The sequence below is a fragment of the Bison bison genome, unplaced genomic scaffold, assembly GCF_000754665.1.
Source record: "Bison bison bison isolate TAMUID 2011002044 unplaced genomic scaffold, Bison_UMD1.0 scf7180017864129, whole genome shotgun sequence".
NCBI classification, from domain to species: domain Eukaryota; kingdom Metazoa; phylum Chordata; class Mammalia; order Artiodactyla; family Bovidae; genus Bison; species Bison bison.
In genome coordinates this window covers 600,903-617,608 of record NW_011494701.1, presented here as the reverse complement: position 1 = coordinate 617,608, position 16,706 = coordinate 600,903, and positions in this window count along the sequence as shown.

The following is a 16,706-nucleotide window of genomic DNA, read 5'->3' as shown; positions in this document are numbered from 1 at the left end:
TCTTTAATCCATTGTATATTCTTGCCTCCTTTGTCAAAGATAAGGTGTCCATATGTGCATGGATTTATTTCTGGGCTTTCTATTTTGTTCCATTGATCTATATTTCTGTCTTTGTGCCAGTACCATACTGTCTTGATGACTGTGGCTTTGTAGTAGAGCCTGAAGTCAGGTAGGTTGATTCCTCCAGACATTTTTAAGATTTAAGAAAACAAGGCTCCAGTTTACTGTCTATGAGAAAACAATCCAGGCATCATCTTAATATCCCTGAACACCTGGATGGGGGGGTGGGCAGGTAAACTCTAGGAACTGGGTGGGGAGGGGTATATTTGGGATTACTGGGTCATTGGGAATCTTGAGTTAATCCAGTCTCTATTTGAATTATGGTAATTAGCTCCATCCTATCTTTGTAAGAAAATTCCTCATAACTCCCTACAATTTTTCTATCACAATGTATTGCATTTAGTGAAAGAAATTACAAGCCATTCCAAGACACTGGAACAAGTGAATAAAAAAGAAGTACAAAAAGAACAATTTTAGAGGTAGTCTAGTTTTCAGAGTTTTAAAACAAGGATTTTAAAAAGCAGTATAAATATACTTTTGAAACAAAAGAAAATAGCTTTAAATACATTGAAAATGTATATAGCTAACAAGCTGTGGCAAAAAAAAAAATGCTGTGTAAAAAAGTGTAAAAAATCTTTTAATTAGTCCAATAGAAAGAAAGAAGAATAAGAAAAAAAAAAGAAACATAAGTGGTTAGAACAGGAAACAAATATAAGAAAAAATATATATTTGACTAAGATGTTGTGAACAAGAGACAAACTTCATAAAGATGAAAGTTTAAGTACAAGTAAATTTAATAAGGAAAATACTCTCATGTGAAGACTAACCAAAAGAAAGCTTATATTGTTCTAGCAGTGTCAGTAAATATACATATACATATAAAGTGAGATGATGACATAAAACTTGTAGAATACAGTTAAGCATTTCCTTAGATCAAAGTTTATAGTCTTTAATGCAGTATTAGAAACTAAAGAAAGGTAAGAGTGAATTATCTAAGTTAACTAAGGATCCATCTCAGGAAATTAGAAAAAGAATGGTAAATTCAACCCAATTAAATACACATACACACACAAGGAAGGGAATTTATAGAACTTTATTAATTAAAAAAATACAGTACAGAAAATTCATGGAACTAAACTTATTCTTTAAATAGGACTAAAAAAATAACAAGCTCATAGTGAACATGTTCAAGAAAAAGAGAGAAAAGGCAGAAATTATGAATAGCAAAAATAAAAACATCATACAAGATATATAGACATCACATTTTTAATAAGAGGTTACTGTGAACAATTTTATTTAAAAATGTACCAAAACTGAAACTAGGAGGTATGGGAAACATATATACCCGTCCCTTTAAAAAAAATTAAGTAAATCTATAGTTTAAAACCTATCCATCAAATGAAGAAATCTACAGACCAGATGAGTTCATTTGATGGAACAGGTTTTCAACTATAGTTGTTGTTGTTGTTTTTTAATTGCACAAAATCTATGAAAATTAAACTGAGGGAGAGTTCTGTATTCTATGAAGATGAAATCAACTTGACATCAAAAATTAGCAAGGACATAAAATAAAAAGTACAAATCAATCTCTGTTATGAACATAGAAACAAAACTAATATGTATTTAAAAAATTGTCAGAAGTCAAATTCAAGATAACATATCATGAATACGTTGGGTTTAGTCCAGAAATTCCAGGTTGGCCAACAATTAAATCTGAATAAGTTAGTTCCACATCTACAATACAATAAGCTCTTTTGGATTTACAATAATTCTTATTTTGATTTCCAAGTTCTCAAATATTCTTCATTGTTGTGGGTTTCTAATGGTCTCCCTAATGGCTTTTCAATTGTTACATATTCTTCTTAGTCTTTTCCTCGAAAAAATTATTTGCAAAATTTTGCTGCTAGTTAAAAACATTTAGTCATTTGAAATATTTTCACATCTCCAAAAATATTTCTTATTTTAGGTAATACTTCAATTTTTCACAGTATGACTCAGAATTCAGCCAGACTAGTGAATGCTTAAGAATAACCAAAGCAGTTTTAGAAAACACTAATTTGAAACATGCATGAATGCTGGGAAAGGAGGCTTGGCCTACCATGTATCAAAGTAGGTTATAGAGGATAATAAAAAAAACAGCATAAAACTGGCACAGATATAGGCAAGTACATTGATTGAATGGAAGAAAAGCTCCTATAAATTAAAGCCAAAAAGAGGGGGAAAATGATATTAATGTATTAGGACAATGGGCTTATCAATTTGAGAAGGAAACGTTCTTAAACATAATTCCAAAGACCAAAGTACAAAACTAAATGATTGGATGTAAAATGGGCTGCAAGGATATATTGTACAACACAGAGAATATAGTCAATATTTTGTAATAACTCTAAATAGAATGTAACACTTAAAAATTATATTTAAAATATATCTGGAGGAAAATGTTTTGCATAAAATGAATAAATAGACCTAAAAAATAAAAGTAGCTAAACTTACTAATATAAGAAGATAGCATGGATAAAGGAAAAGTAAAATGCAATCAACAGTTTGAAAAACTACCTGCAATATGGATATGGAGACAAATCTATGTGTATATATATGTGTGTTTACAGATTCATATGATACTTATACATACACACATAATATATATTTAAATATACACGTAAGTCATGGAAAAAGATATGTGCTTGGAATATACAGAACAATACCTCCAAAAATCAAATTAAATACCATGTTTTCCTTCTCATCTCTTAATCTAAACCCCTCAAGACACCCATTTGTCTTATGTATCCATTTGTACTCCTTCCTTCCAACTTTGCCAAGCTCCTGAATCCTTCCAATATTCTCTATGGAATTTATGATTCATTATCAGCAAAAGTACATATGTGTATGGGATATATATATATATATATATATTGGGTTGGCCAAAATGTTCATTTGGTATTTTCCCATAAAATGACTCTAGCAGCACTTAGTTGTCTTTTTTATAATTATTTTTTTTGGTTGTTTTTAACTTCATTCAAAACCATCTTGTTAGATTTTATTGTGACAGCTGTCACATTAAAAATTTATCAAAACTGGTAAATTTTTGTGTAACCATTTTAATATTGAAGATGTAAGAAAAAAGAAATATTTTCAGCATATCAGAATATTATGTTTTATTACTTCAAGAAAGGTAAAAATGAAAGTGAAATGCAAAAAAAAAAATCTGTGCAGTGTATGGAGAAGATACTGTGGCTGATTAAACATGTCAAAAGTGCTTTGCAAGGATTTGTGCTAGAGATCTCTCACTGGATGATGCTCCATGGTTAGGTATACCAGTTGAAGTTGATAACAATCAAATCAAGACATTAACTGAGAGTAATCAATGTTATGCCATGTGGGAGATAGCTGTCATATTCAAAATATCCAAACCAAGGGTTGAAAATCATTTGCACCAGCTTGGTTATGTTAATCAGTTTGATGTTTGAGTTTCACATAAATGAAGGGGAAAAAAAAACTTATTTCCGCATGCAATTTTCTACTTAAATGTAATGAAAATACTATGTTTTTATCTTTTTAAAAACACCAATACAGTATACTAACCCCACTCCAGTACTCTTGCCTGGAAAATCCCATCGATGGAGGAGCCTGGTAAGCTGCAGTCCATGGGGTCGCTATGAGTCAGACAAGACTGAGTGACTTCACTTTCACTTTTCACTTTCATGCATTGGAAAAGGAAATGGTAACCCACTCCAGTATTCTTGTCTAGAGAATCCCAGGGATGGGGGAGACTGGTGGGCTGCCGTCTATGGGGCCGCACAGAGTCGGACACAACTGAAGCGACTTAGCAGCAGCAGCAGCAACGCATATATATGGAATTTAGAAAGATGGTAACGATAACCCTGTATGCAAGACAGCAAAAGAGACACAGATGTATAGAACAGTCTGTGGGACACTCTGTGGGAGACGGAGAGGGTGGGATGATTTGGGAGAATGACATTGAAACATGTATAATATTATATATGAAATGAATTGCCAGTCCAGATTCGAGGCATTATATAGGATGCTTGGGGCTGGTGCACTGGGATGACCTAGAGGGCCGGTATGGGGAGGGAGGTGGGAGGGGGGTTCAGGATGGGGAACACGTGTATACCCATGGCAGATTCATGTTGATGTATGGCAAAACTAATGCAATATTGTAAAGTAATTAGCCTCCAATTAAAATAAATAAATTTGTAATAAAAAATAAATTAAAAAAAAAAAAACTTTGACAGGGATGAAAAATGGATATGTACAATAATGTGGAATGGAAGAGATCATGGAACAAGTGAAATGAACCACGACCAACCACACCGAAAGACGGTCTTCATCCAAAGAAGGTGGCATGGTGTATATGGTAGGATTGGAAGGGAGTCTTCTATTATGAGCTCCTTCTGGAAAATCAAAAGGTTAATTCCAACAAGTACTGCTCCTAATCAGACCTACTGAAAGCAGCACTTGATGAAAAATGTCCAGAATTAGTCAACAGAAAACTTAATCTTCCATCAGGATAATGTATGGCCATGTGCTTCTTTGATGCTTTGATGACCAGGCAAAGACTATTACAGCTTAGTTGAGAAGTTCTGATTCATCCACAATATTCATCAGACATTGTACCTTTAGATTTTCATTGATTTTGCTCTTGACAAAACTATCTTTTTTTTTTTTTAGGGAGATGAAGTAATTTTTTATTTTTTTATTTTATTTTTTTTTAAATTTTATTTTATTTTTAAGCTTTACATAATTGTATTAGTTTTGCCAAATATCAAAATGAATCCATCCCAGGTATACATGTGCTCCCCATCCTGAATCCTCCTCCCTCCTCCCTCCCCATGCCATCCCTCTGGGTCAAAACTTTCTTAATAGAAAAAAACTTCAGTTCTCTGGAGGACTGTAAAGTTGCCTGTAAAATGACAGAAGGTAGTAGAACAAAACAGTGAATACATTTTTTCAGTAAAGTTTTTGGTGAAAATGAAAAATGTGTCTTTTATTTTTATGTAAAAAAATCATAGGAAATTTTTGGTCAATCCAATATGTAATTATACAAAATCATCCATTCCCCTCCTTGACTTAATAAAACCATGTGTCTTCCCTATTTACTTTTCTAATATTGGCTCTCCTTTTTGTTTCTTCTTAGAAACTTTATGCCATTAAGCCTGCAGGGGGAGAAGGTGTCTTTGATGCCTGGTTTCATTTTAGACCACTTCTTTTCCTGCTCCAAAAATTAGACACAAGAAAACAAAAACAAGACTGAATATGCCATCAGGTATGACTATGCCTTCACAATCTTCCACTGTGACTTTCCTACAGCAATGCCAGTGGCTCCTTATCCTTTATCTGGATCATTGATCCTATTTAATTTTTGGAGATTTTAATACTAACACCTAGGCTTCCCATTTCCTCATCAAATTCCTATCCTCAAATGATCTTTCTCTTCTCTTTACTTCAGTCATCATCCTTGTGCTTATCTTATTCGCTTCATTACTACAACTCATTCTTAGCTTTAATTTTATCCGTCTACTCTATGAACTCCACCTCCTATTTTTCCAACAACTTCTTCTATATCACAGATCTTTCAACTCAAAGGAATCACCACTGGAATGATTAACAACACTTTTCTCTGACCACTACTCTTTTAATGGACTCACTACCCTCCTCATCTGTCTTAATTCTACAGTCAATCATTATAACTTTTCTTTGTCATAACTGCTTTGCAAAACCACAACGTGGTTTAATCCAGCTATATGACAGCTTCCTTGAGCCCGTGTGCTGAATGAGTGACCAATGAGGTTGATCATCAACCTCAAGTACCATGCTATGTCCTTAATCCATTTCCTCTCCTTTTTGCATTATACATGGATCATGTTAAACAAATGTATATTGGATTTTGCCAAATGCTTTTAAAAAATCTGTTGATTCTATCATGTGGGTTTTCTTTTTTACTTTTTCAATGGTTACCTTAGAGTTGCAATGTGCATTCAGAGCTAATTCAAGTTTTCGCTTTCAAATAATATTGTACCACTTCACAGGAACAGCAAGTCTCTTATAGTAATAAAATAATACTAGTTCCTCCCTCTACCTGTTATATTATTGCTATAATTCACTATACTTACTCATCAGCATATATATACATATATAATGTGTAATTATATACATACATAAGTAATTAAAAGCTTTTTTGGTATTATCATTTTCAAGAAACTATAACCTGTTATATCAATTATGAGTAGGAAGAATAAATGCCAGTATCCTGAACTCCCACAGACAGGGGACTTAGAATCCAGGACCCCAGATTTTGGGCTTACTTTCACTTGTTCCTCCACTGAAAATTTCCTTCTTTACATAGGTATAAGTTTGTGACCTGTATTTTTTCCCTTCTTTTTAAAGGATTTTTAAGATTTTTTGTAAGACAGGTCTACTGACAACAAATTTCTTCAACTTTTGTTTGTTTGAGAAGGTTTCTATTTCTCCTTCACTTCTGAAGGGTAATATCACAGTATACAGAATTCTAGGGCTTTCCTGGTGGCTCAGACAGTAAAGAATCTGCCTGCAATGAGGGAGACCTGTGTTGGTGAGATAACCTGGAGGAAGGTATAACAACCCACTCCAGTATTCTTGACTGGAGAATCCCCATGGATGGAGGAGTCTGGTGTGTTACACTGTGTGGGATCACAAACACTCAGACACAACTGAGAGACTAAGCACAGCACAGCACAGAATTCTAGGTTGATGGATTTTTTTCTCTCAACACTTAAAATATTTCACTCCACTCCCTTCTTATTTGCATGGGTTTTCATGAGAAGTGAGGTATATTTCTTATCTTTGCTTTTCTATAGGTATTTTTTTAAACTGACTTCTTTTAAGATTCTTTCTTTATCCTTGACTTTCCATACGTTGAAGATTAGATGCTTCGGGTGTAATATTTTTACTTTATTTATTTTTAATTGGAGGATAATTTCTTTACAATATTGTGTTGGTTTGTGTCATATATTAAGATGAATCAGCCATAGGTACACATATGTCCCATCCCTCTTGAGCCTCCCTCCCATCTCTCACTTCATCCCACCCCTCTAGGTTGTCACAGAGCACTGGCTTGAGCTCCAGGCATCATACAGTAATTTCCCACTGGCTATCTATTTTACATATGGCAATGTATATACTTCCATGCTACTCTCTCAATTTGTCCTACCTTCTCCTTCCCGCACTGTGTCCAAAAGTGGGTTCTCTATGTATGCCTCTCCATTGCTGCCATGCAAAAAGGTTCATAAGTACTATCTTTTTAGATTCCATATACATATATATATATGTTAATATATGATTTTTTTTCCTTTCTGACTTACTTCACTCTGTATTCATCTACCTCATTAGGACTGATTTAAATGCATTGATTTTATGGCTGAGTAATATTCCATTGTATATATTTATCATGACTAATTTACCATAAATCTGTCAATGGACATCTAAGTGCAGTATTTTTGATAGGCTTCCCAGGTGGCACAGTGGTAAAGCATCCGCCTGCCAATGCAGAAGATGCAGGAGATGTATATTCTATCCGTAAGTTGGGACAACCCTCAAGAGGAGGAAATGACAACCTACTCCATTATTCTTGCCTGGGAAATTCCATGGACAGAGAAGCCTGATGGCTACAGTCCATGGGGTGCCAGAGAGTCAGACATGACTGAGTGATTAAGCACACACACACACAATATTTTTGATACTTTTCCTACTCGGTTTTCTTTGAGCTTCATAGACCTGTGGCTTGATGTCTAACATTAATTTGGAGGAAGATTATCAGTCATTATAATTTTAAACACTTTTTCCATTTCTTTTTCTCTTTCTTTTCCATATAGTACTAATAACACTGTTATGTCTTTTGCAATTGTCTCACTGTTCATGGATATTCTGTCCTATTTCTTGTCTTTTTCCTTTTTAGTTTTAAAGTTTCTATTGAGATATCTTCTAGCTCAACATTCTTTCCTCAGCTATGGCTCTGTACTAGCGTACTAGCAGGCCCACCAATGGAATTCTTCAATTTATGTTTCAGTATTTTTGATCCTCCACATTTCTTCTTGGTTATTTTTTTTAGAATTTCCATCTTTCCTCTTCATTGTCTGTCTATTCTTGCATGCTGTCTATTTTTTTTCATCAGAACCCTACCAGGTTAATCATAGTTGTTTTAGATACCTAATCTGATCATCCTGACATCCCAGCCATGACTAAGTCTGGTTCTGAGTATGAATCTGATTTTTGCTCTGTCTCTTCAAACTGCGTTTTTTACCTTTCAGTGTACCTTGTAATTTTTTTCTTGAGAGTTAGACATAATGTAATAGGTAAAAAAGAGTGATGTAAAAGGGCCTTTGGTGATCTGGTGGTGAGGTATGGGGTAGGGGAAACACTCTATATTCTATAATTAGGTCTCATATTTTCTGGACTTCACCTCTTGACTCAGATTTTCCTCCCTTAGGTGGGACAGGATGACTAAGGTTGGCTGGAGTTGTCTGTCTTTCTCCCCAAGTCAGTTAGGCACAAATAAAACCCCATCATATTGGGCTCTGGCTAAACAGTTTCTCCTGAGGGTAGATGGTTAAGAACAGGATGTTTGGGGGGGGTTTCAACATGGCTCTAAGCCTGCTTCTGCCAGAAGCACTTTAAGATTTTTCTCTGATATTCCCCTGAGAACCTGGTCCAACTCCTGGAGGGAAAACTCATAAAAGAGTGCATGCCTCTGGAGTTTTTAAGGCTCAGACTAGTTCACCTCGAGCCTCCAGCAATTTGTCAAAAAAAGAAAAAGTTTAGCAGTGCTTCCAGTGGAAGTTTCTGCTTGTGGTTTTCTACTCTGTTAAGCTGTGATTCTCCATATCTGACTGTCTCTCCAATTTAGGGGATGATTTGCCATGAAACGTTGCTTCTCTTATGGATCTAAGAAAAATGTTAATTTTTCTGTGTGTTCCGCTTTCTACTTGTTAGGACAGAGTGATGACTATCTCCTTACATGCCAGACAGAGAACTGGAAGTTATTCACTTTTTATTTTTAAACTTATTCTGCTTTACAAAGAAAGAAGAGTAATACAAACTGAATATCATGATTACTATTTTTGTAGGGCATTTTCAATTCTCATGCAGATTAAAGCTAGAAGATTTTATTCCCCTTAATGTTTTTTCTCAAGCCTTAGTTCACACTTTATTTTCTGGGCACTATTATTATAGGTCAGCTTCATTCCTTTGAAAACAGGAAAAGACGACTGGACTAGTCTATGCAATTAATTACATTATACACTTATTTTGCTTAAAAACTTTACCAGGAAGATTAAATCAAGTATTCATGGGTGCTCCATAATTATAGTTATATCCAGAAACCAATTGCTTGTCCATCAGATAAATGTACTTCTAATTAGATATGTAGTAGAAAAAACTGAAAATGCACAATAATATTTTTTGTATTTACTGAAAATTTCTTATGTCTATTTGGAGCACATCATTGTTCTGCCAGTGAGCATCCATCTGTTATAGTGTGGAGAAAATGTAATCCTTTGCTCTTTAGTTCCCATTTTCCCATTAGGCTATACACAGAAAGGAAATGAATTCTAGGCTATACTTTAGATTTATTGCATAACTGAACACATTTGCACAGAGAAAAGTGTTATTTTAATTTTACACACTTCAATAAACACACATATGTATGTTCAACTTTTAAATGCAATCATAAAAGTGACTAACTGTGAGGATTCTGGAAATAGGGTGAAAACATATACAAAAGTTTCACATTTAATAGTATTGTTCAGAATCCTATTATCTAAAATTAAAGATAAATTTCTAGTCTTTTTTAAATGTACATTTTAAAATTTAGTCTTCCAAAAATTTTTATCTATTACATTGTATTACCTTTTCTCCATCAGAATGTGTTCAAGCTCATCATGCTGGAATAATATGTATGGGTTTTTAAAATTTATTAGTGGCCCTGCAATGCTGCATCATGCATCATTTTTTTCTTGTAGTCTTATCTTTGATGTCATTATCACTAAGTTCTCAGAATAGATGAAACAATTTTTTCATGGGTGCTTTATTTCAGGGAATTCTGATTCTTAGCATCACAGATTTTTTACATTATATTATCACACAATTTGTATCTCATATTTATCACTTTCTTACTGTTTTAGCTAAGGCATACATTTTGAATGATAATTTCCTTATCAGTTTCTCCTAAAGCCCCTCATCAAAATATCAAGATGTATATCCAGGTCCCTGTCTCCTTAATGTACTAAGGATTTCCTTAAACTTTTGGAATCATGCTAATTTCTTAGTGTTGTTCTCTTCTCTTATTTCCTCAATTTCTGATTATCTTAAACTGGATTATTATCTTTCTATCCCTGGAACATCTACTATGGCTATTGTGGAGATTTTGTATTTTGCCAATGACTTGTCTATTCCTATATTAACTTCTTTAATTTTATAGATTACCTTTACAGACAAATTTCTTAATCTAATATCTATTATACTTGTTTTCCATTGCACCCAGCATATATTTAAAAATGCCTTCATTACACTTGTTATTTATCTGAAAATAATATTCCCTAATTTCAGGTTATTCTCTTTAAACTAATGAAAATTCATTTTGGATGTGATTTTAAAGGAATGTTTTGTACACTCAAGACTCTGTTTATTTGCATTGCAGTCTCAGAAACAGTTAAAGGGAAATCACTTCTGGAATCAGTCAGTTCAGTCGCTCAATTTTGTCTGACTCTTTCCAATCCCGTATACTTCAGCACATCAGGCTTCCCTGTCCATCATCAACTCCGCTTGTTCAAACTCGTGTCCATTGAGTTGGTGATGCCATCCAACCATCTCATCTTCTGTCATTCCCTTTTCCTCCTGCCTTCCCTCTTTTCCAGCATCAGGGTCTTTTCCAATGAGTCATTTCTTCACGTCAGGTGGCCAAAATACTGGAGTTTCAGCTTCAGCCTCAGTCCTTCCAACGAATACTCAGGACTGATTACCTTTAGGATTGACAGATTTGATCTTCTTTCAGTCTAAAGAACTCTCAAGAATCTTCTCCAACACCACAGTTTAAAAGTATCAATTCTTCAGTGCTCAGCTTTCTTTATGGTCCAACTCTCACATTCATACATGACTACTGGAAAAACCATAGCTTTGACTAGACAGACCCTTGTTGGCAAAGAAATGTCTCAGTGATTTTGTAACCCAAGAAAAGAAAGTCTGTCACTGATTTCATTGTTTCTCCATCCATTTGCCTTGAAGTGATGGAACTGGATGCCATGATCATTTTTTGATTGTTCAGTTTGAAGCCAGCTTTTTTACTGTCCTCTTTCACTTTATTTTTTTTTAATTGGGGAATACAATTTTTTTTAATTTTTAATAGGAATTTGATATTTATTTTTTCCAGTTTTATTTGTTCATTTACTTTACAATATTCTATTGGTTTTGCCATACATTGATATGAATCCTCCATGGGTGTACATGTGTTCCCCATTCTGAACCCCTCTCCCGCCTCCCTCCCCATCCTATCCCTCTGAGTCATCCCAGTGCACCAGCCCTGAGCACCCTGTCTCATGCATCGAACCTGGACTGGCAACTCATTTCACATATGATAATTTACATGTTTCAATGCCATTCTCCCATATTATCCTGCCCTCGCCCTCTCCCACAGAGTCCATAAGACTGTTCCATACATCTGTGTCTTTTTTTGTTGTCTCACATACAGGGTTATTGTTACCATCTTTCTAAATTCCATATAGATGCATTAGTATACTGTATTGGTGTTTTTCTTTCTGGCTTACTTCATGCTGTATAATAGACTCCAGTTTAATCCACTTCATTAAACTGATTCAAATGTATTCTTTCTAATAGCTGAGTAATATTCCATTGTGTATATGTACCAGCTTTCTTATCCATTCGTCTACTGATGGACATCTAGGTTGCTTCCATGTCCTGGCTATTATAAACAGTGCTGCGATGAACATTGGGGTACACGTGTCTCTTTCAATTCTGGTTTCCTCAGTGTGTATGCCCAGCAGTGGGATTGCTGGATCATAAGGCAGTTCTATTTCCAGTTTTTTAAGGAATCTCCACACTGTTCTCCATAGTGGCTGTACTAGTTTGCATTCCCACCAACAGTGTCATAGGGTTCCCTTTTCTCCACACCCTCTCCAGCATTTATTGCTTTTAGACTTTTGGATAGCAGCCATTCTGACTGGCATGAAATCGTACCTCATAGTGGTTTTGATTTGCATTTCTCTGATAATGAGTGATGTTGAGCATCTTTTCATGTGTTTGTTAGCCATCTGTATGTCTTCTTTGGAGAAATGTCTGTTTAGTTCTTTGGCCCACTTGTTGATTAGGTCGTCAATTTTTCTGGAATTGAGTTGCAGATGTTGCTTGTAAATTTTTGAGATTAATTCTTTGTCCATTGTTTCATTTGCTATTATTTTCTCCCATTCTGAAGGCTGTCTTTTCACCTTGCTTATGGTTTCCTTTGTTGTGCAGAAGCTTTTAATTTTATTTAGGTCCCATTTGTTTATTTTTGCTTTTATTTCCAATATTCTGAGAGGTGGGTCATAGAGGATCCTGCAGTGGTTTATGTCAGAGAGTGTTTTGCCTATGTTCTCCTCTAAGAGTTTCTTTAATTCCTCTTCACTTTCCGCCATAAGGGTTGTGTCATCTGCATATCAGAAGTTATTGATACTTATCCTGGCAATCTTGATTCCAGCTTGTGCTTCAACCACCCTGGAATTTCACATGATGTACTCTGCATATATGTTAAATAAGCAGGGTGACAATATACAGCCTTGACGTACTTCTTTCTCAATTTGGAACCAGTCCATTGTTCTATGTCTGATTCTAACTGTTGCTTCTTGATCTGCAAACAGAGTTCTCAGGAGGCAGATAAGGTCGTCCTGTATTCTTATCCCTTGAAGAATTTTCCACAGTTTGCTGTGATCCACACAGTCAAAGGCTTCGGTGCAGTCAATAAAGAAGTAGATTTTTTTTTCCTTGATTTCTTTTGCTTTTCCTATGATCCAACGGATCTTGGCAACTTGATCTCTGGTTCAAATTTAGGCCTTTTCTAAACCCATCTTGAACATCTGGAAGTTCACAGTTCATGTACTGTTGAAGCCTGACTTGGAGAATTTTTAGCATTATTTTGCTAGCATATGAAACGAGTGCAATAGTGTGGTAGTTTGTGCATTCTTTGGCATTGCCTTTCTTTGGCACTGGAATGAAATCTGACCTTTTTTCAGTCCTATGGCCACTACTGCGTTTTCCAAATTTGCTGGCATATTGAGTGCAATACTTTAACAGCATCAGCTTATAGGATTTGAAATAGCTCAACTGGAATCCCATATTCTTCTAGCTTTGTTTGTAGTGATTTAGAAAAGGCAGAGAATCAGAGATCCAATTGCCAACATCTGTTGGATCTCATAGAAAAAGCAAGAGAATCCCAGGAAAACATCTACTTCTGCTTTATTGACTGTGCCAAAGCCTTTGACTGTGTTGATCACAACAAACTGTGGACAGGCCCACTTAACTGCACACTCCAGGATGTCTGGCTCTAGGTGAGTGATCACACCATCACAGCTTTCTGGGTTATTAAGATCTTTTTGAATAGTTCTGTACATTCTTGCCATGTTCTTAATATTGTCTGCTTCTGTTAGGTCCATACCATTACTTCTGGAATAGTGCATGTTGAAAGTGAAGTGAGAGTGACAGTCACTTAGTCACATCTGACTCTTTGTGGGTCGACCCCATGGACTGTAGCCCACCAGGCTCCTCTGTCCATGGAATTCTCCAGGCTTAAAATTCTCCAAGAATACTGGAGTGGGTAGCTATTCCTTTCTCCAGGGAATCTTCCTGACCCAGGGTTCGAACCCAGATCTCCTGCATTGCAGGATTCTGTGTCATCTGAGCCACTAGGGAATCATAGTATATGCTAAACCAATGCATATATCACCTTTCATTTCTACTCATTTCCTTGTAAAGTGGTCAGTCTAGCCTCTGTGTAGAGAATGAATGGGAGGTAAGAAGCAATCCTATCGTTGTCAGTGTCATTAAGGCAGGAGGAAATGCAAACTGAAGCTGCGGATCTACAATGACTTCACTAGAACCATGCAAATAAAACTGGCAAGGCTTAGTGATAGTCTATACTAGAGATTAAAGAAAAAGTGAAGAATCTCTTGGATTTTTTTTTTTTTTTAATTTATGGGTGCACACAATTTCTCTAGTGTGGCAAATGAGAATGTTACTGAATCCAAGCTCTCTTTGCTTGCCACAGGACAGGCCAATTAATTGAGGGACAAGCTGTTGAGGCAGGGAATATGACTTTATTTGAAAAGCCAGCAGACTAATGTCTCAAAATAATCATTTTATGAGGATCAGGATGTCATATTGTTTTACAGAACAGAGATGAGTGGAGATGAGACAATAAAGTTAAAAGGTCATTAATCTTCCAAATATCTCCTAGAATGGCAGCTACAGGTAGGAGGGTTATTAATTTCTTCCTTCCTGTCATCCACAAGTGGACAAGGTCTTGAAGGCATTTCAACAGGCAATCATATGGGCAGGGTTTTCTGAGGCAGGCCATTATGAATGATTAAATAACAAAAGCAATGGAAACCACGTCAAATGAATAGTTCCAACATGGAGTCAGAAATGGCTTTTCCCTGCCACATGGACTAGTCTCTAGTTGTGTGCACAGGCTTCTCATTGCTGTGGCTTCCCTTGTTGTGGAGCATGGGCTATAAAGCATGCAGTCTTAGTAGGTGCATGAGCTTAGTTGCCTTGAGGCGTGTGAAATCTTCCCAAACCAGGAATGGAACCCGTGTCCCCTGCATTGGCAGGCAGATTCTTAAACACTGGACCATTAGGAAAGTTCCTCTTTTTAATTTTAACACTGGTAACCCTTTACTAAAATGTAGGAAAGCGATGGGGAGCACACAATGAGAGATCAGGGGCTCAATTTTTGTCACCATATGTTTGAGGTACATATTACAGAACCAGTTGCATACGTCAAGTTGCAAGTGAGATAGAAGGAATTATAGATTATGATACATCCAGATTTATAATTTCTTCTATCTCACTTCCAACTTGATATATGCAATTGGTTCTGTAATATGTACCTCAAACATATGGCGACAAGAATTGATCCCCCGATCTCTCGCCCATGTGCTAAATAGACAGCACAGGATAACAGAACTAATTTCTAAGATGCATTGAGTACCAAACCACAGTGCTAAGTGTTTTGGATGTTTTATCTCAATTAATAGTCAAAACACAATTTAACCTAAATATTATCAACTCCATTTTACAGGTGATGAATCTGGGACACAGGAAGTTAAACACCTGCCAAGCAAAGATCATAAAACTTTCAAATGAATTCAAAACTTTGCATTCTTCCTGAAGACTCTGCACTCATAACCACCATGCTATACTCATGATAGACCATGAGAGACAGGAAAATATGGCACAGTACTTAATGCTAAGTAATTTGGTTTTAGAAGACAGGTAAACAAAAATAATAGGTAAATACAACTAAAAAAATTCCTAACCAGAAAGGTAAGCTGAAAATCAGAATATTACATCACATAAACCAAGGGAAAATAACTTCAAGAAGGAGGGAATAGTTTAGCTATTTCAAATAGTGCTATGTAAGGTGAGGACTGAAAATACCCAACAGTTAGGTGACCCATAATATTCTTCAAAGTTCTTGCTAGGACTTTGATGTGCATATAGAAATCAGACTAAAATGGATCTCAATAAAGTTAAGAGTAATCACACCTTGGGCATATCTTGTACTTCAAACAACAAAATAATAATAATGGGACCAAAAAAAATGTGCATGCTCAAGAATAGAACAGAAATGGAAACCTCATGCTAAAATTGTGACCCTTCTGGTTTCTCAGTTCAGAGAGCCGAAACTATCTATGTGGGATGGAGAAAACACTAGGGATACAGCCTGAAACCAAAGCTTGTGGTGTGCTCCTTGCTTCCTCCTTGCCTGCTCTCAGAGAGAAAAAGTTCTATACCCCATCTACACCAGAAGGTAAAGATTATAGAAACTGTGCCTAAGGAAGAGGGTATCTTCTCAAGAGGAATTCAGTGGAGTGACAAGCTGGCTCCAGGGTTGGATCTGTACAGGGCAGACACAGACACAGTTAGGGTGGGACCTGGTGGAAGAGGCTATGAACTCATAGTTAGGGAGAGAGAAGAATGCAGTGAACCAAAAGAGAGAGAAGAAATGAAACACATTTTCTATGAATAATAAATACTAGAGAGGGTGTGGAAAAAATGAAACCTTCCTACATTGCAGATGGAAATGTAAATTGGTTGCAACCACTATAGAGAACAGTATGGAGACTACTTAAAAAACAAAAAGTAGAGTTGTCATATGATCTTGCAACTTCACTCCTGGATGTATATCCAGAGAAACACATGGTCCAAAAGGATACATGCACTCTGTGTTCATTGGAGCATTGTTTACAATAGTCAAGACATAGAAGCTTAAATATCTATCAACAGAAGAATGGATAAAGAAATTGTGAGATATATATATCAGAGAGAGATATATATATATATATATTGTCTTCTCTGATATATATATATATATATATATATAT